We start from the raw sequence: 23,573 nt of genomic DNA, 5'->3' as shown, positions 1-23,573 counted from the left end.
TTATGACAGCGAAAAATAGAAACATCCAAATGACTCCTAACAGAAGAATGGATACACACATTCCATAATACAATGGAATAAACAGATGGTGATAAGAATATAGTGAACATAGCTTACAAACATCAGTGTGAATGAATTTAAAAATATTGTCAAACAACAAAAAATAGCAAGCTAGAAAAATAGAGAGAGTATGATTCAATTTATGTAGAATTCAAATAAGGGAAAAATGAAATACTTATAAACAGCAACTATAAACAAACATACTATATGTAAATATACTAATAACACTAGTGTATTATATATTATATATATATATATACTATATACTTTAGAATATATGCTCTATACTTGGGAGAGAATATAGAGTATATACTCTAAAGTAGATAAATATATAGTGTATACAGTATGTTACACTATAAATAACTGTAGTAGAAGTAACCATATATAAACAAATATAAACAACCACACAAGACTATAAAAACTAAAAGAAAAAAAGGCAAGGGAGCTATTTTCACAAAATTCAGGACTTACATCTGGGTAGGAGAGAGGGATGTAACTGGGGAAGGGCTTACAAAGAGCCTCAAAAGTCCTCACAATGGTCTATTTCTTAAACTGGGAGGTGGGTGAATAAATATTCACTTTATTAACATTGGTTTTAATTTAAAGTTCCTTAAATTTTATGTATACACTACATATAATCCTATATGTGTATGTCTAATCCTATATGTGTTTATTATTTCTGAATAAAAATTATATCACACACATAAAAATCAAACTGGAAAACCCAGCATCCTAGGGCAGTTTCCTGTTTAGTACATTTTCTGAAATAAAGCAGGCACTCAATAAAAATTGAATATTCAAATGTGAAGCCCAAAGTGTCTATTTTCTACCTCAAGCCCTGGAGATTGGTGGCGTCTGCCTCTCAGCGTGGTCTTAGTTCTAGAAGGCTTCATAAGACATCATCCCCTCTGCCTCTCTCCATCTCCTGAATCTCTCTCAGCTCTGGCCACTTCCTTGTTACCACTGGCTTGTGCTCTAGAGACACAATTCTGAGTTTAGACTCAGACTCTGGGAGTCACGAACTGTTCATCTATGAGCTAAATGTAATTTCTGGGCATATTTCGTTTGGCCTAATTGTATTTTAAAATCTTTGAGCATAACAAAAATATCAGAAGATTTCAAGTAAAAATACTGACTTCCAGCTTCTCTTGAAAAATAGGAAGATCTGGCAACAATAAGCTCATATTCCTCTTGCCAGAAACTACCTGTCCATCTTAGGCCTGTGCTCTCTACCATGTGGTCCCTACCACACTGTTCTCTCCAATACAACCATTACCATTTATCACCCCTCTTTCATTGTTTGTTTTGTTATTATTATTTAGAGAAATATCTCTCAAAACACTTAGCAAATAAACAGTAGGACTTTTCCTTAATCGAGGTCGTTTCACTTATGAAGTGTTTTGCTCGCCTGGCCCTGCCATCTCTGTTCCACGTCCTCACCTAACCACATCTGAGGAGAGTCTCCTTATTATTTTGATAATTTTGATAATCTCGAGTATTGTTTTCCCCTTCCTGGTATCAAAAGGAGCTGAAGAAATTGCCTAAATTTATTCTGCTGAAAGAGGACTAATTTCAAGATCTAAAAATCTTAGGAGGCCCAAGAAGGTGAGATTGGCCTCACCTGGTGTGTGCCTGTACTCTCCAAATGAGAGAGCTGGGAAATCAACACCTCAATCTGTTTTCTTTCCCATTGCCTTGACTTTCCTCTGTTTTCTCCACCCTGTGTTCTCTTCTTGGCAGGAAATTCAAGCCTTAGAAATCTAAGTCTATTCATAAATGCACTTCTTTCAGTTACTATGGCAATGCTGAAGGAATCTGTCACGGCCAAACGGGATCACAAAAGGATCACTTTTATTTTTATTCTCAGTGTTTCCACCAACAAACAAATAAATAAAATGGTACAACTAGCAGAGTCACATTCACTTCTTGGGAAATAGCTCCTGAGGACTGACTCCCTACCCTCATTCCTTAATTTTTTCCCTCTTATTTTATACAGACTTTTATTTGTTGTCCCAGACATTCATTAGAAAGGACCACAGTGAGTGGCATTCTCTGAATTCAGAAGGTTTTCTTCCCTTAACTTTGGCCATTATAAAGGCAGCGTAAGAGTCACAATTATGTTTAAAAGAGGCAGTAGGGTCTCCCAAGGTTATACAGTTAGAATTTATTTATTAAAAACATAGGTTGCAAATTCTCATCTCCGTGAACTAGGGATAACTACCCCAGAAAGCTAATGTTTTGTCTTTAGCCCTTATCTTTGTATTTCATCATTGTCAGTTGGGAATGAAATAATTCAAATATCCTTATTTAAAGGAAGCAAAACAAGATGAACTTCCCTGTCTCATCCTTAGGGCAGGGATGACAAGTTAGGTTGACATCAAGATCAGCAGATGAGCGTTCAGCCACCTTGCCAGTCACTGCTACTGCCCGGACTGCAGCAACAGAACATTTGCTCTGAACAACCTACAGTCTGTCAAATTCCATAGCAGTTTCCAAGGCAATGATATGTTCTTGGTCGTTTCTTTATGTATTGCATAATGCTTTAGAATTGCGCAACAAAGAAGAGGGAAGGCCTTTGAACCCAGTGGGGGAAGATCCCCTGATTACCAGAAAAATGTTACTTTGCAGATGGATTCAAGTTATTCCTACTTCTTCTAGGAGGGCACCAGCTCCTCACCCTGTGGGTGAGGGTGGTGACACTCAAATCTCTTACCTTACTGCACGTTTTCAGAAAGATTTTACTTAAAATTTCACTGGCAACTGAATGGCATTGACCGCCCTATGTTTATGGGTGAAGGGAGGAGGAAAAGATTTCACCTAGGAAATAAACATAGGTATCTTTCATTGGATGTAACTCCCCATGCTGGTCACGCTGATGGGTTTTCAGCAACCTCACACGCCAGTACAGGGACCACATAGCAAAGGAAAGGATGGAGGCGTTGGGTGAGAGATACCTGGGTTTGAATTTTTAGCCTGCTGCTTATCATCTATCACCCTTGGATACATTATTTAATCTCTGAAAACCTCCGTGTTCCTTTCTGGGAAAAAGGGTAACAATAGTACCTGTAGCATAGGATCATTGTTGGGATTAAGTTGGAAATTGCATGTAAAGCACTTAGCACAGTGCATTCTGAGCAACTGTAAACTCTAAAAAAATCAACAACTATCATTGTTTTTGTTTTTATACTGTATTATTGTTTCAACAGGAGAATGAATATTCCTGTCTCCGATTTTATCTGTTTTTGTTTTATATAATTTACACTAAGGTTTTTGCATCTGTTTACTCGTATTTTAGCAACTCAGTGTGCCCTAGAATACTCTGAAAAAACAAGGAAAGCAATTCTTTTCTTCACCATAAATGGTATTTACAGATGCTTGATATAATTTGGAAAAGCTCTTATCTCCTCACTTACTATGAATACATTGGGTAGGAAGTAGCATGCTCATTTTACAGACTAAAAAATTATGTTAAAGCGGAATCTACCTAAATACATCTAGAAATATGAAGACATTCTTGGTGTGAGAATTCTTACCCTAAACACGGATATTCAAAGTTATCCCCAAATCAGAACCTGAATAACATCCAGTCACTACTGAATTGTATTGTATTCGATTTAATAAACTTTAAATATAGAACGCTAGAGAAAATATCAGGAAGCTAATGTAACATACTTTCCCGCATCCTTTCTTTTATTTATTCAACAGATATTAATTGAGTTTATTTCATGCCAGGTGCTATGAGACACAGTAGAGGGGACAGAAACATAAGCAAGGCCCATAAACAAGGGACTAACGGAAGTTCAGTTGGAGGTATGAAAATGTACACTGAACCAAGTAGAAAATGGCAAGCTTCCCAAGAGAGGTACAGAATAGCGCTATAAGAATTAGTGTGTGGAAATGTTAATATTAATTATGCCTTATGATTGAAGTGATTTTGTATGGGGAAATAACTTTGAATCTGCAACTTTTAGTGATACCAACTACTTTGGAAATATATATGTATGGTTGTATATAACATCTTTTAAGTAGAAAGAAGTTATCAGGAAATCAAGTAGTTCAAAAGAAACTAGCATATTTTTAACATATTCTAAGAAGGAAATGGACACAAAAGCAATAAAATGCATAAAAACTGGAAGCAGCTTAGTTCTGATCTTTGTGCCTGAGTTCTACTTAGCATGTCTGTGCAATTGAAACTCAATTTATTTTCTTCCAAAAATTTAACCTTGAGTTTTCATATTAAAGAAAAAAATTAGTGGAAAGTTGACATTTATGTGAATTCTGAATAAAAATGTGAAACAGAGTCAGTAGCACTCTAGTCCGCCATCTGGGATTTTGCACTATTCAGTCAATTCCAGAAATTAGATTGATATGGAAGAACTCGGACAGGGGAATTTCCTTTTGGAGGTAATTACAAGGCTCACCTATTAACAGTGGAAAATCTGCAGCTGCTAATTGTTCTCAAGTCAGATAGGTGACCTCAAATGAAATACAACCCCAGGACATTTTTTCAAAATGAGAGTTTTATTCCAATTATCAATGGGCGTCACCACCAATATTATTTGGAAAGGCCAAAGTGTGAAGAGATTTTCTTATGAGAATACTATAAAACCACAGGTCAAAATATCAATCTACTCTTCCTCAAACCATTTTGAAGTTATGATTTTTGCTTCAACGTTTTCACTTACTCCTAATAGCTCTTTTTATCCCCTAAATGACTTCCCGTGAATCGTGTAAAATTTGAGTTCAGAAAAATTGGTTCTGGTTTAAGATTTGCACACTCAGCACTGCTGTCAGACTGAGGGGACTCAGAACAGCTTCTCTGGACAGCAGATGCTATGGTTGGATGCTTTTCGACCAGTCAGGCTCTAAATGGCTCAGCTGATGGTCTCAAGCCCAGACTGACCTCGGTATCCGTTCCCTCCCCCCATTCTTGTTGCCAGGTCTTTGGCACAGAGGGTATTACAACACCTATGGTGGTTTCACAGACCTAGATCTCTTTTAAAATAAATAACATGCACAGTCTTTGACAGGAAACAAAGGATGCAATTATTTCCTTAGGAAATGTAGAAGTAAACAGTGTGGTGTGCAGGAGAATATTTTCATTCCTTCTGAAACTTTGGAAATTATAGTCAAACAACTTAGGACGTATGTGTTAATGAAAGATCTTTTGTCTAATTTATGTACATCACTTTCTTACAGATCTATGGAATTTAGGTTACATTTGTGTAATTCCATAAGGGGTTTTTGATTGCTTAAGCGCCACCTGTTCTTTATAAATGCTGTGACTGACATCAAGTTTTCCTCCATATGGTGATGACATTTTTGATTACTATTTGTCTTCTTACATTTTAATAGTGATTTGAGTTAAAATAATTTAAAGTCTGTTTATGAGTTTTATCTTTATGTATTTTGAGTCCACATAAATTTATAAAAGGGCTTAAACTAGCTACAGAATACAGCTTTATAGGACCAAATAAGTAATTTTTCAGTTGTGAGTTAAAATCAAGAGTAGAATCAATATGGGCATCTCTATAATTGAAAACCAGTGGGTGACAATTCTGTACTGAAAACAAGATGTTAAGAATAAAAACGAGCCATTGGTGGGAGAAAGATAAGATTAAAGATGTGATCTCAATTAAATACGAACTATTATTAACATTGTAATAAGACTTCCACTTCTAATTTGTCCTATATTTTCTTCTTTTGGGGTATAATTATGGAGATATATAAAAATAATTTAAGTAAATCATGGTTGAATCAATTTATTATTGCCTGATAATTAAATATTTTCAGCTTTGTTAATATCCAAGTATTTTGGCAAGCAGAAATAGTTCAGGTTTTTTTGTATGTCGAGATCTGTTTTTGTATTTGTCTGATATACTATTTTACTCAGTGTGCATTAATTTCAAAGGTAACAAAAAAGGCTAAGGCAAGCCATGTGGCATTGAGACAAACAGTGAAAGAAACAGTCAATTTCTCTTACCTTCATGCCTGACGGTGATTTTTTAAAAACTGTTAAAGACCTACATGTGCCTATATTAAAAAACAAACAAACAAACAAAACTCAGGAAAATGTATGACCATTTTCCTCTTTATGATGACTTTTTCTTCTATTTTTTTTTTTTTTCTTTTTGCGGTACGCGGGACTCTCACTGTGGTGGCCTCTCCCGTTGCGGAGCACAGGCTCCGGACGCGCAGGCTCAGCGGCCATGGCTCACGGGCTTAGTTGCTCCGCAGCATGTGGGATCTTCCCCCACCGGGGCACGAACCCGTGTCCCCTGCATCGGCAGGCGGACTCTCAACCACTGCGCCACCAGGGAAGCCCTCCTATTTTTTTAAATTGTAAAAGTTTCTAATTAACTTTTTACCATCTATTTGGTGTCGATAGACATGCGAGGCTATTTTCCATTTCTCCTTAATTTTGAGGGAACCTATTAACTTTTCTTATTTCTTCTGTTTCTTACATAGATTTTTCCAAACTTCAAATTCTCTCCTTGTTCAAGTGCATCTGACAACCTCACATTATCTCTAACCCAATAGCCTACAAATAACTCAAAGCCAGTATAACAAAGACAAAACTCTTGTATTATTCCACTATTTTTAAACCATATACTTTTTAATAGAAATAAATGCAAAGAGAAATAAACAGAGTGATCTTATACGAACTTACTAGAGAAAACATCTTTGGATGACGTGGCAGCCCATATATCATTGATTGATTAAGACATAGACTACCTCATGAAGTTTTCCATTCCTTTTTGGGGAAGGTTTCATTCTTGAAGAATTCTTTGTTAGGTTGAATCATAATTGGCCTGTCTGATTTTCACCCACAGGTAGAATGAGATATTTAGGTCTTCCCTTTCTTTCTTATAACAGGTAGATTTTGACAGCAGTTCTCACATGTCCACTAACTATTAAGAAATGCAAAGTAAAATAGAAATTATGAAAGTCTGACTGAACTTCATACATGTTAATGCATTTTATTTTATTTTTTGGACATTCCTGGTTCTTTCTCTATCATATATAATATGATATATGCTAACTGCATATACATTGGAGACAGTGAAGAATAAGAATTTTGCGTTTCCTTAGCTAGTACTACTAGACTAATATTAAATAAATAATTGGTAACTTATGCAAATAAATCTTAAAAATAAATCTAATTAAAGTATTTTAATTAGATAATCTGTAAATTCTAATCTAGTTTAAAAAAATTCTGATTTTTTTCAGAAGCAAAGAACTTTTAACTTCTTGATATATAATCTTCCAGAGAGGCCATCTGGCAAAAATTTTATTTCATTAATATTTGTCAATTAAAAAGAAAAGAATATGTGTACATACATATATGTATGGTTAAATCTAGATGGTGAGTATATTGGTAATTATTGTACTTAAGAAAAAATTTGTGAATGTGTAAGCACTCTCACAATAAAATACTGGGACAAAACAAAACAAAACATTTGTCAATTAAGTTTGACTTTGCCACATACAAAGTCTAGTCTGAGGTGGTCAAGAAAGAGACCGATGAATGTAATCAAACTGCCTATTATGAAAACAAAGTTCCTGCCACCAATTTAAATTCAATGAGAGTCATGGCTCTGTCCAGTATTATGTGCAAACACAACACTTTACATATTAAAGACTAAAATTATTGTTGTCTTATGAACATAGAAAATTGTACTTCTATAACTCTTAGGTAACTAGAAATGGAAGGATATTTCCCTAAATAAAAAAAAAAAAAAACCCAAATCCACAAAACCTCTTAAATCAATATCTAATACGGAACTTAGTGGTACAAAAGAAGATACATTCCCATTAAAATTAAGAGTAGATAGGGCTTCCCTGGTGGTGCAGTGGTTGAGAGTCCGCCTACCGATGCAGGGGACACGGGTTTGTGCCCCGGTCCGGGAAGATCCCACATGCCGCGGAGCGGCTGGGCCCGTGAGCCATGGCCGCTGAGCCTGCGCGTCCGGAGCCTGTGCTCCGCAATGGGAGAGGCCACAACAGTGAGGCCCGCGTACCGCAAAAAAAAAAAAAAAAAAAAAAAAAAAAAAAAAAAAATTAAGAGCAGATAAAAAGTATACTTGCTATCAACACTGTCAAATAAACTTATTTTCAAAGTCCTGGATAGTATGACACGAAACAGAAATAAAGGTAGTAACTATTGGAAAGAAAAGGATTAACCAATCATTATTTGCAAATTATGACTGTCTGCCTAGGAAAAAAAAGCGAGAATGAAACACTGCACTATCCCAAGAAACAAAATAATTTCGAAGAATGGTTGGATACAAATGTATGCAAAAGCAATAGCTGTATCATATACAAGAGATAATCAGGTAGAAAACACATTTTTTAAAAATCCCTTTAACAATAGCAACAGAATCATAAAATATCTAAATATATGTTTAAAAGGAAATATATGGGATTTAATGAAGAAAATGATGGACTCCTAATAAGGTACATAGGAATTGATTAATGAAGAACTGTGCCATGTTCCTGGAAAAGAAGACTGCCTGTAACAAATGAACTTTTCATTTAAATATGAATTTATAGATATAATTAAATTATAATAAAATCCAATGAGTTTTCGTAGAAATTTACAAAGTTATTATGAAGATCATGTGAACCAATAAACACATACAAATACATGAGAAATTTTAGAATGGCGGGGGGATCCTGCCCTAATATGGAATACTCCAAATTTCAGTTGTTTACTTACAGCCATCACAAATTTTACCTTAATCACGCATCACTGATAAAATTAATTATTTCAAATCTTTCAATTAAACAATATGCATGTATTACTTAAATCACTTAAGAAGAAACTTCATATCAATACTGCAACTGGTAAGTTAGAATTTTTTTGCCTTTAATAGAATGAAATTGTATAAATAAAATTATTTTATATAAAAACTTTTGTAAACTAATTGTATTAAAATTGCATAAAAGTTGTTTAGTCAAAAGTTTTGTAAAATAAATAAAACACTGTCACTAAATTTTGGCTAGCTATTGAGCTCACCAGAAGCTCTCTTTGTTAAAAAGGATGTTATAGACACCCAGGTACTAGACAGACTTTTTGCTGACATAATTAGAAGGATTAAAGGAGAACTGAAAGGGAAAAGTCATGTGCACTGGTTGATTCAACATCTTTTACTTCTGAGTGTAAAATAACCTCAAGTATCCTCACAAGTATGTGTTTTACATTTTGGGAAACACTGACTCACAATAAAACAAATCACAAAGATTTTAAAAAATAAAAGTGTGTCAAAGATATTATATACAAATCACTGGAACAGTGCCTGGCATATAGGAAGCATCCAATAGATATTTATTGACTTAATTCATGAATTCAACCAAATATATAGTCAAGAGCACTAGCTGTTCCAATTTTTTGGTATATATAAAACAAATTTGACTATTCAATAAATGGTTCTTAGAAAATGGTTAACAATTTGGGGACAATATCTCAGTTTTTTCTTTGGAAGAATCATCCCTTAAACAAATCCAAATGTCTTCTGGGTTTCTAGGGTCATACATGGAGTAAGTACAACCTTGAGAATGGACCCAAAACTGAGGAAAGTAAAACTGAGAGATTCTTCTGAGCACTTAAATTCAGCTATGCCCAAAATGATTCTCCTGGGTTTCACAATTATTTAAGTCAACAATTCCGTCCCCACTTCCCCCCAACACACACACAATTATGAAAGGCTTTGCAGACCAGGATGAAGAAATAAGATTTAATGGAAAGGTAAATAGGGAAACAGTGAATGTCTTCCAAATGAACACCCTAGATTAGATCTTGCTGCACTAAGATCTAATGCCTAGGTGCCTCCAGCTTCTAAAGCTCCCCCCACAGATTTCTCTACCTATTTTTCCCCCTCTTCATCCTTCAGCAAACACCTGTTTATCCTTCAACACTTAGTTCAAATGTTGCCTATTATTATGAACTCTTCCTTTACAGCAGCAGATTAAGTCATTTTCTCCCTTCTGCTTCCATCGCACTTTGTGTAAAACTCACTCATAATTTTCCCTGTTTTTACCGAAATTACTTGTTAACATGTTTCATCTCTGAGTGTTGAATTTGTATTTGAATTGCCAGCATCTAGTATAATGCCTGACACAAAGTAGGTGACTAATACATGTTTGAAAAATGAAGGAGTGAATGAATGAATGGATGAATCAATGAAGCACTAATAATAATAATATATATATATATCTACTGATCTATCTGCTAGGGACTTCTTTATTGCTCAAGTGTTCGAGTTTTTTTGTGGTCAAAATGACATGTCATGTTTTGTACATCTGGGAAAGCAACATGATCTTTTGATTGATTTCACATGAATTTCGTGGCCCGTTTTCAGGTAAATTCTTGAGGAAGCGAATATGAAAGCAAAGCCCGATGCATGTGCTTCTGAATGTGGATGGCAGATCCCATTGTCTCCTTTGCTCTTTCCTGCCTACTCTAGGAGCAAATGAGTATGGAGTTCTGTTCACGCTTCAATCTTCCTAATAGTAACAAGTCTTTCCGCCAACACAACTGTTTCCTTTCTTTTTAACAATGGCATATGGTTCATATGTTTACAGCAAATCTCTACAAAATACTTTTTGTTTTTATAGAAAGGTAGGCTGGGTTATGAACTCTTAATCTGCACCTCACTTCCTACACACAAAAACAGAATCCTTGGGGCAGCACAAGCTGTGGACACCTTTGCAATGAAAACATGGCAAAGGCGAATGTAAATTTATTTCAATGAGTTTACTGTAAGCACACTGTTGTTATTTTTTTAATTGGTGGGTTTTAAATGCCCAGTTATCTTCGTATAAATGGCACCCTATCATCCTGGTAGTGTTGTACTCCTGCCCTGTGCTGTTTATTATTTTGCATTACAATTATCATGCAAAGCAGAGAAGGTGACTTTAAGAAGCTCATTTAAAGGGCTTTTTTTCCTTAAGTGTAAAATCTTTGGGAGGCTATTTACATAGATGTTTATCACTGGCTGTTAAAAATCAGTCCAATTATAAGTACACAAAAGTTTTTATTACGGGTTTAATTCTGAAATGTAAATGGCCATTATAAAGTGCCTGTTGAAATTTTCATTTGTGCTTGTATTTTTGTCCATGGATTAACAAGCTATCTTGTACTGAAATTAATTACAGAAATATACAAAACATTCAAAGGTCACAGAACCTGTATGGCAAAGTTGCCTAAAGGTATGCGGTAGGATCCCTCCTTTGGAGTTGGATATTGGAGATGCTGTAAGAAAGTGCTCATTCGCCACCCAAACCACTAGCAGTGCTGTGCCAATGACAGGATCCCACTTTACGTTGCATTCTGTTGCCATGGCTATGATGGCCCTAATACTGTATGCTCACAGCAAGGTTGCAATTAGTATTTGGATTTAGAAGAGAAACATAATGATCTCATATTGAAGAAACACTTGGTTAATACTATTTTGGATCTAGGCGTCCTTTCAAGTTGCTAACAAGCAGCTCTGTTGGTCAGGAAAGAAAAAAATCACTCAACCATTTTGTACCTGCATACTCAGTTTCTTTCCAACAAAGTTCACTGGGATTGAGAGGCTGAGGTTGTTTCTGGTGTGTCTACATGTGCCCTCTGCCAGGTTTCAAAAACACACTCCTTGCATACTTTTAAATTGATAGCAGGCTTTCATACGATTTCTTACACAGTGAGCAGTGATGAAGCTGCACTGCTTTAATAATCAAAATGAAGTATATACTAGGTACCCCTAAAAATGCAGCCAAGGTATGAGTTGTAAGAGGTTTAAAGTTTGATCTATGCACAGTCAACCTCATGAAATATTGTTGTGGGATCACCAGTCAATGAAAATGGCTTATCATTTTTTCAGGAGGGAGATTCGTTTCTCCACTCAGTAATCATCTACTGTGGTCATTTTACTAATAAAATGTTCAGTTTCATATTATTCACTTGAAAGTGGTGAGAGGTGAGGGAAAATGCTTAGACAGGATAATAAATAAGGAAAGGAGTTGAGAAAGGCAGGGTGGATGCCCCACCTTCTCAGACTATAAACTATAGCTAGTCAGAGCCAAGACCCCAGGGTTCCAGTCATGGAGCTTGGAGAGGTCATGAGATAAAGCTCAAGTTTAGGGAGAAAGGCACTAGATGAATGGAAGGAAGTTTCTCTGACAGCAGCTCAAACAGTAGAAGAGGCAGAGTTGTCGGGGAGATCAGCTTTGTTTTGTTACAAAAAGGGTTTTTAAAGACAGATTTCAACTATAACTTAAAAAAATACAGATTTACCTAAGAGATGGATTGGCAATTGCAAATACATAAAGACAAAATACCTCGTTTTGCCTGCTAGAGCCATAAAGATCTCTAAAACTTTCAGCTTCATAGTCTTATAATTGATTACATTTGATCCTCTAATCTATTTGATTATTTTCATGGAATCATACTATTGGAACTCAGGGCTATGATTCAGATTTCTCTTGCCAATAAGTTTTGGTAAACCACAGAATGCTCATGATTTCCCTGGCCTCGGTATTGTTTGAGTTCTGATGATGAGCTCAAGAGAGAGGTGACGAACTGTCCTACAGGGAAATAATCAGAAGAAGATATGCTGGGGATCAGGCCAACTTGGAAGGGACAGTATCAATAAGGCATTATGTAAAACAACCAAGCGGAAAGAGTTGAAAGAGATGAAAGTGATGAGCTGAAAGCAAGAGCCTTGAGGTGGAGTGAAGGAAGAAACTTAAGAGAAACCAAAGAGATCAAATTTCAAAGAAGTGGAGCTGTAAATAAAAGCTAGAATTAGTATTGTGGCATAAAAAGGAGAAGGAAAACGATCATATTAATAATAATAATAGCTACTATTTATTGAGTTATTTTGTACCAACCACATACACCTTTCCATACATCATTTCATTTAACTGCCTCCCCCCAATTGTGAGCAAGATGTACTCATCCATCATCAGCTCTCTTCAGTTTTTTACAGAAGTTATTTCAAAGAATCTCCACTCTCTCTCCCCAAACTTCCAACATCAACCTCACCACTGAATCTCAACCGATGACCTCACCTCCAACTTCAAAAGGAAAATAGCCAAAAGGTAAATCCCTTAACTGTATGTTACCAAACCTAGAAATTTAGCCATTTCCACAGCCATCCTTTCTGTTTCCCTCCAGTTACAAGGGAAGAGATGTTCCTAATGTCTAATGTTAATCCCTCCACCCATTCCCTCTTGTCCCTTTAAGAAAATCCTTCCATCTGCTTTCTCTAGACCTTCTACCTCTCTCTTTCTATACTCTCCTTAAAATTAGCAGTAAAACAGAAGAAAATTTCCTTGAGTCTGTATCTCCTTCCAGCTATTCTCCTCTTTTTTCTTTCAAAGATAATTTTCCTGAAAGAACTATCTCTATTTATTCTCTTTACTTTTTTCTTTTACTCATCAACCTACCACAATCTGCTTTTTCCTACCATGGTCGTTGACACTGCTTGCTCCAACAGAAATCTCCTAAGTTATGAAATCTAACAGAAATATTTTGGTCCCTAACCTATGTAATCTTTTAACACTAGTTTTGAAACAATCTCTTTCCTATGCTCCGTGATACCACACTCCCCTGGTATATCTGTCTTCTAATACTTCTTAGTTTCTTTCACAGTTCTTTTTCCTGCCAGACCCTTAAGGATTGATGTTTGTCTTGGCTCCATCCTTGATCATGTTCTTCCCATACAATCCGTGTATTATCAACCACTCATAGAGCTTCAGTGCTCATGTCTATGCTGACTCCCAAGTTAGTACCTCCATATTAAATCTCCTTCTTGATCTTCAAGTCAAAGCCACCACCCTCTCTCATCTGAATGTCTAAAACAACTTCCTTACTTTTACCTTAACTCCCAGTCTTGACCCCACCATCTTGCTGGAGCCAGAGCGGTTATTTTAAAATGCAAATCTTATCTTGTTACCCACCGACTCTTTCAATGGCTTTCCATTGTCCTTAGGATAAATTCAAACATTTTGACGTGTCTTACAAATCCTTCATGATCATGTTCCTATAAAATGTTTCAGCCTTATTTCTTTCCACTTTCCCCCTTTTGTTCAATATGGTGGGTAACTTGCATGTACATGCTCCAGAAAAAATTTCTCGAATGCATTAATCGATGTTGTATAAAGTAAAAATGTTGCTTAAAGAGAAAGTATCTCACTTCAAAACTCATGCTTTAGTGTTTTAAATATGAGCTAGGACTTTTTTATGTTTCAAGAAAAAAATTTAAAAGTACCTAATCTGGACTGAACATATGGGAGGGGGTGGTTTTTGAAGTAGACTTTCTGGTTGTTATGTGAAGTAGACTTTCTGGTCTCTTTCTTTGAGTTCAGGTCCTGACACAAGAAAAAATTGGGATATAAACTCCAACCCCTTGGAAGAACATCTCTGAGGGAGATGGACAATGAGCTTGGAGACAAGGAAGAGCCTATAAGGCACGGGGCCCATGATTCATTTTAGAGCAGAGTAGAGATATTATTAGATGACATGGTGATAAAAGCAAGATCTTTTGCTTTTCCCACTTGCTCACTGGACCTACGCCTGATGCCAGAGCAATGCTATAGACAAATCTTTAAAAGACCCGTTCTTTTTTATTTTATTTATTTATTTTAACATCTTTATTGGCATATAATTACTCTACAATGTTGTACCAGCTTCTGCCGTACAACAAAGTGAATCAGCCATACTTATACATATGTCCCCAAATCCCCTCCCTCATGTGTCTCCCCCCACCACCCTCCGCATCCCACCCGTCTAGGTGGTCACAAAGCACTGAGCCAATCTCCCTGTGCCATGCAGCTGCTTCCTACTAGCTATTCACTTCACACTTGGCAGTGTACACATGTTCATGCCACTCTCTCACCTCGTCCCAGCCTACCTTTCCCCCTCCCTGTGTCCTCAAGTCCATTCTCTATGTCTGCATCTTTTTTCCTGTCCTGCCCCTAAGTTCTTCAGAACTGTTTTTTTTTTTTTTTTTTTAGATTCCATATATATGTGTTAGCACACAGTATTTGTTTTGAGAAAGACCTGTTCTTTTGAAGAACTTCAAATTGGCTCTAGTGGACTCAGTTGGGTCTTGTGACTGACTGAGAGTGGCGGGCAAATATGACTTCTGAAGGATCTGTCTCAAGCTGCCACTAGGAACCACCACTAGGCAACTCCAGAGATCCAGCCTGGGAGTGGCACATCAGGCTGAGAGAGACCATCTTGTCAAGCAATATTCTTCTTTTCCCTGTGGCAGCTCTCCATTTCTCTTGGGAGAATAAATCTTTACTGTTTACTTAGCATCTGGTGAGAAGCGTAGACACTGTATGTGCTTTATTATCATCCTCATTGATGAGGGAGAATAACATGAACCTGAGGAGTTACAAGTTGAGTGAAAGTTTAAGATAATAAAAGGCTTACATTAACTCAGCTCTCAGAATATAATTTGGCAGGGTGTAAACTGAGAAGAAAAGTCTGCACTGGGAAACTGACTTACTTTTGATTTACACAGCAGCTTCATCATGGCTTAGACACAATAGGTGCAATGAAATGACATACTAATTGGGTTGCAGTTATGGAAAACAACATACAAATCTCAGTAGCTTAAATCAACAAATAAGTTATTTCTCATGTATGCTACATGTCCAACATGTAGGGATTGGCAGGGATGCTCAGGGTTGCAGACAATGAACAGCTAAAACTTGAAAAGTGGGTTCTGGAAGGTCTTACACCAACAATTAAACACACTGGTACAGAAGTAACACATGTTGATTCTGCTCACCACTTATTGGCCAGAAGTAGCCACAGGTCCCCTCTCCATCCAAACAGAAACAAGACCAAGAAGTGAAATCCTCTCTCCAGCCTTTACTGTCTGTAGATTTTGTGGAGAAAAGGGAACCCTCTTGCACTGTTGGTGGGAATATAAATTGATACAGCCACTATGCAGAACAGTATGGAGGTTCTTAAAATACTGAAAATAGAACTACCATATGACCCAGCAATCCCACTACTGGGCATATACCCTGAGAAAAACATAATTCAAAAAGAGTCATGTACCACAATGTTCATTGCAGCTCTACTTACAAAAGCCAGGACATGGAAGCAACCTAGGTGTCCATCGACAGATGAATGGATAAAGACGATGTGGCACATATATACAATGGAGTATTACCCAGCCTTAAAAAGAAACAAAATTGAGTTACTTGTAGTGAGGTGGATGGACCTAGTGACTGTCATACAGACTGAAGTAAGTCAGAAAGAGAAAAACAAATACTGTATGCTAACACATATATATGGAATCTAAAAAAAAAAAAAAAATGGTTAAGAAGAACCTAGGGGCAGGACAGGAATAAAGACACAGATGTAGAGAATGGACTTGAGAACACGGGGAGGGGCAAGGGTAGGATGGGACAAGGTGAGAGAGTGGCATGGACTTATATATACTACCAAATGTAAAATAGATAGCTAGTGGGAAGCAGCCGCATAGCACAGCGAGATCAGTTCCGTGCTTTGTGACAACCTAGAGGGGTGGGATAGGCAGGGTGGGAGGGAGACGCAAGAGGGAGGAGATATGGGGATATATGTATATGTATAGCTTTGTTATAAAGCAGAAACTAATACACCATTGTAAAGCAGTTATACTCCAATGAAGATGTTAAAAAACAAAAACAAACAAACAAAAAGAAGTGAAATCCTACTATGTGGCCTGAAGACAGAGCATCCAAAAGAATTGGGAGACGGCATGAATGAGGGCCATGATAAACATGTGTTGAATGACAGATGCGTTTTGCACTGTGAACATGTGTATTACGGCTTATGGCACATATACGCTTGAGGCTCCAAAACAGTATTTTTCAATCTCGAGAAATTTTAAACTCTCAAGAATATATGTAAGCCCAGTCTGAGAAACTAAAAGTTAAACACTGTCATGTTGGGTGATCACTCAAAGCAACTTTCAGTATAAGTGCAAATATGGGCACTGAAATGGCTTGGTAGGTTTCCAAAATAAACAAACTTTAATATTTTTGAAATTTTTCATCAAAATGAAAACACAAAATGTAAAATTCTTATACAAATGAGAAGACTTCTGAGTAAATTCCCAAGCACTCCCATTTGTTTAGACAGTCTGGTCTGAGAAATAGCTCTCTAGTTAAAGAAAAAATCTGACATTTATTGAATGCTTGCTATGTGCCATGGTTCTTAAATGTTCCGCATGAAATAATTCTTTAAATCTGCATGACAGCTATATTCTAGAGGTATTTGTTACTCAAATTATTTTCCTTGTGGGTGAACTGAGGCACAGAGTGTTTAAGTCACATAGCTACATACTGTGGTTCAAACCCAGGAAATCTGGGTGCAGGGCATTCGTTGTTCTTACCCTTTGCCCCATACTGCCTCTTTAAGAATCTCAGGAATGCTTTTTGAATTTTGTAATAGATGTGCCTACTAAAATATTCCTGTAAAACCATAAGCCATTCCAAATATATAGATAGATTAGAGACTTTCTTACATTTGTTCATTTATTTACTCAACAGATATGTTTCCTAATTTGTGCAATAGTGATCTTGATAAAGAAAACGGTAAGACACTGTTCTCACAAAACTTTTCATCACATGGAAAGTGAGATATATACACAATTATCTAAAAAACAAAATAGAGAGCTATTATAATATACATGCAATTATTTCACTTATTTATTTCTGATTTATTATGAATCCCCCTCCCCCAGAGTATAAGCTTCATGTAAAGAGCCACTTTTTCTATCTATCTTGCCTACAATCGTTTTCTCCATGCCTAAAAGCCTAGGAAATTCCAGGTAATCCTCCAGAAATATTTGTGGGAATGAGGGAATGAATGGATGATCGGAAACTTCACTGCTAGCTAGATGCCCAGCACAGAACTAGGTGTTTTATGTGGTTTTTCTCATTTAATTTTCAAAACAAATCTACAAATAAGAAACTGAGATTTAAAGTTCCATCAGTTGGAAATAGCCAAGTCAGAATTTGAACCCAAGTCTTTTACGATTTTGCATTCAGTGCCCGCTCTGACTCGAAAACACTACCTCTCAGTGTGGGCCAGAAGAATATGGATATAATTCTATGGGAAATTATTTTCTTCCAAGCTCGTGCATGATAATGAACAAATCACACATAAAAAGAAACATTTCCGATGACTCCTACCATTTTTGTCTAAAGCAAGGACAAGAGGGTATATTGCAAAGCCAGATGACTAGATATTTATCAGTCAGAAATGTCTCAAAAAATACAGCTTGATTAGTGGATTGCAGTATGTTCAGTAATTAATTAAGAGTTTGATTTGTAAAAACAAAGCATGATGGCTCCTACCACACCATGTGTCCCTTGAGCAAATGAAGATAGAGCTCAATGCTGAGGCTCCCAGTTCAGCTAAGCAGTCACAGATGTGACTCAAATTAGAAGGATGAACTCTGAATAACAATAACACCATCCAAATTAGCAAGTAGTATCTAAAATTTCTCCCGGAAAAGCTGGAGCCTGTGTCTAGGGTCCAAGTTTATGAGCATTATAGCCTGCTCAAACTGATTTGGGGATCTGTTTGGGCCCGTGCCACATCTCATGAGACCTCTTGGAGAAACGAGGGACGTGCTCCCCCAAGTTGTTCAGTGGAACAGCACCTTGAGACAGTTCTAAGGGCGAATCTATAGTTCATCTGGGAAAACCTGCCTATTCCCATTCCAGGCAAATGTGTATGTGTGTGTGTGTGTGTGTGTGTGTGAGAGAGAGAGAGAGAGAGAGAGACTGCGCGCACGCATGCGCAATCAACAGACGTGCAAAAGCATTTGTGGAAACAGAGAGGTAAACCCTCTGTTGGAAGTGGTTGCCTCTGTAGAAAGCAGAGTTTGCATTCGTAGAGCAGATGTTGTCTTGCTTTGTTTTGTTTTAAGCTTTGTTATAAGCCTATACAACTTTTTAAAGTATAAATGTTTATTTTTACAAAATGATCACCATAAAGGTGGATACGAAACAAAACTCAGACAAATCTTAACAAGAATTCGAAGATTATGGCTCTGCAACCAAAGGTGCGTTGTCCTTTAGGGAATAGTTATGCAATAAATACAATGAGAATTAAAATGTATTTAAGAGACAAGATATTCTTTCTCACCAAGACACGTAGAGCATACATTTTAGACACAAAGAACAAATACCTTGCATAGGTAGTCATTTCTTTTTCATCGTAAAAAAATTTTCATTCATATTATTTTACCCTCTACTGTGACAGAACACAATAAAGAGAGAGAGTCTACATTCCCTCATCTACTTCCCATGTTACCTATTATAAATGTTACTTAATTCCATCTGGATAAATGCTTTGTGTCATATATTCTTTTTAAATTAATTTTATTGAAGTCTGTTTGATTTACAATGTTCTGTTAATTTCTGCTGTACAGCAAAGTGACTCAGTTATACATATGTGTATATTCTTTTTCATATTCTTTTCCAGTATATTTTATCACAGGATATTGAATGTAGTTCCCTGTGTTATACAGTAGGACCTTATTGTTTATCCATTCTATATATAACAGTTTGCATCTGCTAATCCCAAACTCCCATTCCATCCCTCCTCCACCCCCGCCTTGGCAACCACAAGTCTGTTCTCTATGTCTGTGAGTCTGTTTCTGTTTCATAGATATGTTCATTTGTGTCGTATTTTAGATTCCATGTATAAGTGATTTGATATGGTATTTATCTTTCTCTTTCTGGCTTACTTCACTTAGTATGATGATGTCTAGGTCTGTGTCATATATTCTGCTTCTTTAATTCACAATTCAACTTCTCTGTCCCTGGCCATGCAGTCATTCTTCACCCCCCATCTCTCCCCATCCCTCCTCAGCTATACTCTCGTTCTCCTTCTGCAACATGCTGTTCTTTCCCTCACTGCCTGTTTACTCCTTAGTGCAACCATTCCCTCTGAGTCGATGGAAGAAGAACAATACTTGCTTTTGACTGCTACCTCCTCTGTTTTGGTAGGCTACCCAACCTTTTTCCTTCATCATCCTGACTTTTTAATACTAAAATGGCATGGTTGGCCTGTCATTTCAAATTGTATCATGAAGACTGCCTTCATTTTGTACCTTTTGTATTGTGTTTTTTTATTTGTTTTGTTTTTGTTTTTGCGGTACGCGGGCCTCTCACTGTTGTGGCCTCTCCCGTTGCGGAGCACAGGCTCCGGATGCGCAGGCTCAGCAGCCATGGCTCACGGGCCCAGCCGCTCCGCGGCATGTGGGATCTTCCCAGACAGGGGCACAAACCCGCGTCCCCTGCATCGGCAGGCGGACTCTCAACCACTATGCCACCAGGGAAGCCCGCATCTACATTTCTGATAGACACATGAGTTCAAAATATTCAGTTGGCCATTTTGTAAAGAAAAGGCAGTTTATGGGCTTCTGGAATTTGTAAATAACATTTATTCCCAACCACTCCTTTGAAAATTTCAGCTCATGAAACAGTTTTGAAAATTGAAGACAAAAGTCCATCAGAGAGTTGCATTCCATTCTCTGAATTTAAAAAAAATTTCACAATCTCAGTGGTAAGAAAAATGCTTATTCGAGAGTTTTCTGTAATTTTCTGCTGCAAAAGGGAGAGATACACCTCTCATGACATTTAGCCCTTGTATTTCGTTTTTTTAAAAAAAAAATTTTGAGGCTGAGTTTATTATTATTTTAATATTTATTTATTTATTTGGCTGTGTTGGGCCTTAGTTGCAGCACACTGGATCTTCGTTGCAGCACGCAGGATCTATCGTTGTTGCGCACGGGCTTCTCTCTAGTTGTGGCTCGCAGGCTCAGTAGCTACAGTGTGCGGGCTTAGTTGCCCTGTGCCATGTGGGATCTTAGTTCCCCGACCAGGGATCGAACCCATGTCCCCTGCATTGGAAGGCGGATTCTTAACCACTGGACAGCCAGGAAAGTCCCCACAAGTGTCCTAGCCCTTGTATTTCTGAATCAGTCTTGTTGACTTATTCCTAGAGTTCACAAGTTAAAGCGTATGACGAATAATCAGTTTAATAATCTGGAAGTATTCTCTTAAGGCAAATGACATCAACACCAAGTTACCTGGAGGAAGCAGTTTTTCTTTGCTTTATAACAAAGATCTCAACATTAACCAAGGCCTTGCTCTCTAGATCTCGTCTCACTTTCAGTGGAAGCTGACAGGCTCAGTAATCTCCAAAACATTTTTCCTGGGTTGACTTTTAATTGACAAGCCTTGATGTGATTGTACATGTTTTCGGTTCTAACTTATTTTTAATGATAGAGATGAGCTGATAGCATATGTATGTGTTTTCCATTAGGCCAGGGAAATTAAGAGAGAAGCTTACCCTCAGTCCTTAGTCATTTAAAAATTAGTTTCCTTATTTTCCTGCCCCAGAAGAATTCTGCATTGTTTTAATGAATTCATGCACAGTGTGAGGGCACACAGCATTGAAGAGACCTCAAGCAGTTTCACATTACAAACACTGACATAACTTGCTAGCAGTCTTCAAAGGCTTCTGTACTTTATTGCTTCATCGTTTCTTGAGAAAATTATTTTTAGGCTGTTGGCCCCCCCTTCTTTTTTAAACAACAACCAAAAAAAAGAGAGAGAGAAAAGAAAGAAAGGAAGAAAAAAAGGGCAAGCAGGGGACATGATGTGAACTACATCTGTTTAGAAAGATTTACGTAACTTATAACCGATATAGATTCCTGAAAACTAGATTTACCTCATTTGTAATTGAGGCAATTGAATTATCAATGACTCTAATATTTTTTAGCAGTAGATACATTTTAAAAAAATGAAATCTTATACAGAAACCCAATAGATAAAGGGGAGTCTACTCTAGCTGACATATAAGTAGGGAACTCCCAGAAATCTGCCTTGTCACGCTACCTTTTGGCCATCTCTGGGGCACCTCTATGAGCCTCTTAGACACTACATCTCCAAGTCTAACGCTCAAGGATGCTACTTAATTTAATTTGACAAATATGTAACTGAGTGTCTACAGTATAACTGGAGATACAAAGGTAAATGCAGTATAGCTCCTGCCTTAGAAGCTCCACACAATTCTATGGTTTGAACACAGTAGCTGATTATATGCCTATCGAATTATTTAAGCCCCCAAACCACCCAAGGGTCTCTAAGACAGTAACATGGACCTCAGTGCCTGGTGCTGGTTACTGCTCAATTAATGCTCTCTGAGAAAATTTACTGAGTGAATGAGAGAATTTCAGTTAAATAAAAGAGTTGAATGATTAAATAAAATAAATGATACAATGCCAAGAGTAAATGAAAATACAGTCCTAGGGAAATATTATGTTCAATACAATAGCTTAAAATAAATGTTATCCTTATGAACCCTTAAATCAAGTTTCTATACAGTAAAAAAAAATAATGAATGTGCTTCCTTGTCAGTTCCCCTATAATAAGCAGTGATCATATACTTCAAAAGAAATCCTATCTTTTACTTAACTATGGAATAGTACTCCATGAGAGGAAACACTTGATTCCAACTGACGATTAGCATATGCCTTGAAAAATAAGGAAAAAGACTCTTAATGATTCTTAAATGTTAACGGATTTCAATATCTTACTTGGGCCTCTTAGGGCCTCTCAACCTCAGCTAATATCCTGTAATATGAAATTCTCTAATATTGACAAAGCAAATAAGCAAATGTCCTGCACATTTTAAGTTGAGGGCTTAAGTACTTCTTTACTCTTTGCTTTCCATGTATTAGACACTTACATTGCTTTCCTTCTACTAGAAGTTTCACAGGGCAATCCGTCCCAGCACCTGTGACTTGCATTGTGGACCGAAGACCAGTGTGAAGGTCAAAGTCACAGGAGAATCTGCCAGAAAGTATGGGAGAACAATGAATGGCATGTTAGTGAAATTTTTAAAAAATCACTATTTTACATTCACTAATCGCTGCCTTATCCACATAACAATATCTCTATGTCCCTTTGCCAAGTACACGCATAATTTTTGTTCTTTTAGGCTAAAAGGCCCACTTTTATAGGCTTTTTCCATTTTGCTCACTTATTTTGGAAAGTAAAAATACAAATGATTAAATGAAACCATACAGAAACTCACATTTACAGAAATAACAACTTTTATAAATGGTTCTTTTAATACAACCAACTATCCTTTGGGTATATAATAGTTACTTATTACAAAGAGCATTACAATTGTCCACCAGAGAGAGAGAAAATACATTATTACAGCTCTAGCCAATAAACTGGGCTAGAGCTAACCCAAATATTAGGTGTACTCATCGGGATAAGATAAGTCAAGTTAAAATCCATTTAAAGCATAAAATTTCAAAACAAAAAGAAAATAAGTATAGGATGCTATGTCCACTTGATGGAATATACTGAAGTCATTTAAAATGTGCTTCATAAAAAGCATTTGGAGAAATAAAGGATATTTCCACAAAGCCATTTTGCTGTAGCTATGGTAAAACAACAAATTTCAAATAATTCATTTTTAGAAACCT

At 36.8% G+C, this 23,573-nt stretch overlaps 1 protein-coding gene across 1 annotated transcript in view; it reads right to left on the bottom strand.

Moving 5' to 3' along the window:
• Positions 1-23,573, bottom strand: part of BCAT1 (branched chain amino acid transaminase 1) — a 269,064-nt gene that overhangs the window by 30,089 nt on the left and 215,402 nt on the right. The window contains exon 12 of the transcript XR_009565426.2: positions 22,823-22,926. The gene's annotated coding sequence lies outside the window, so the exon portion shown is untranslated. The remainder of the gene's footprint in view (positions 1-22,822; positions 22,927-23,573) is intronic.

Source organism: Globicephala melas, chromosome 10, assembly GCF_963455315.2.
Source record: "Globicephala melas chromosome 10, mGloMel1.2, whole genome shotgun sequence".
Lineage (NCBI taxonomy): Eukaryota > Metazoa > Chordata > Mammalia > Artiodactyla > Delphinidae > Globicephala > Globicephala melas.
The sequence above is the reverse complement of the archived record's forward strand: the minus strand, read 5'-3'. Positions and strand labels throughout refer to the sequence as shown.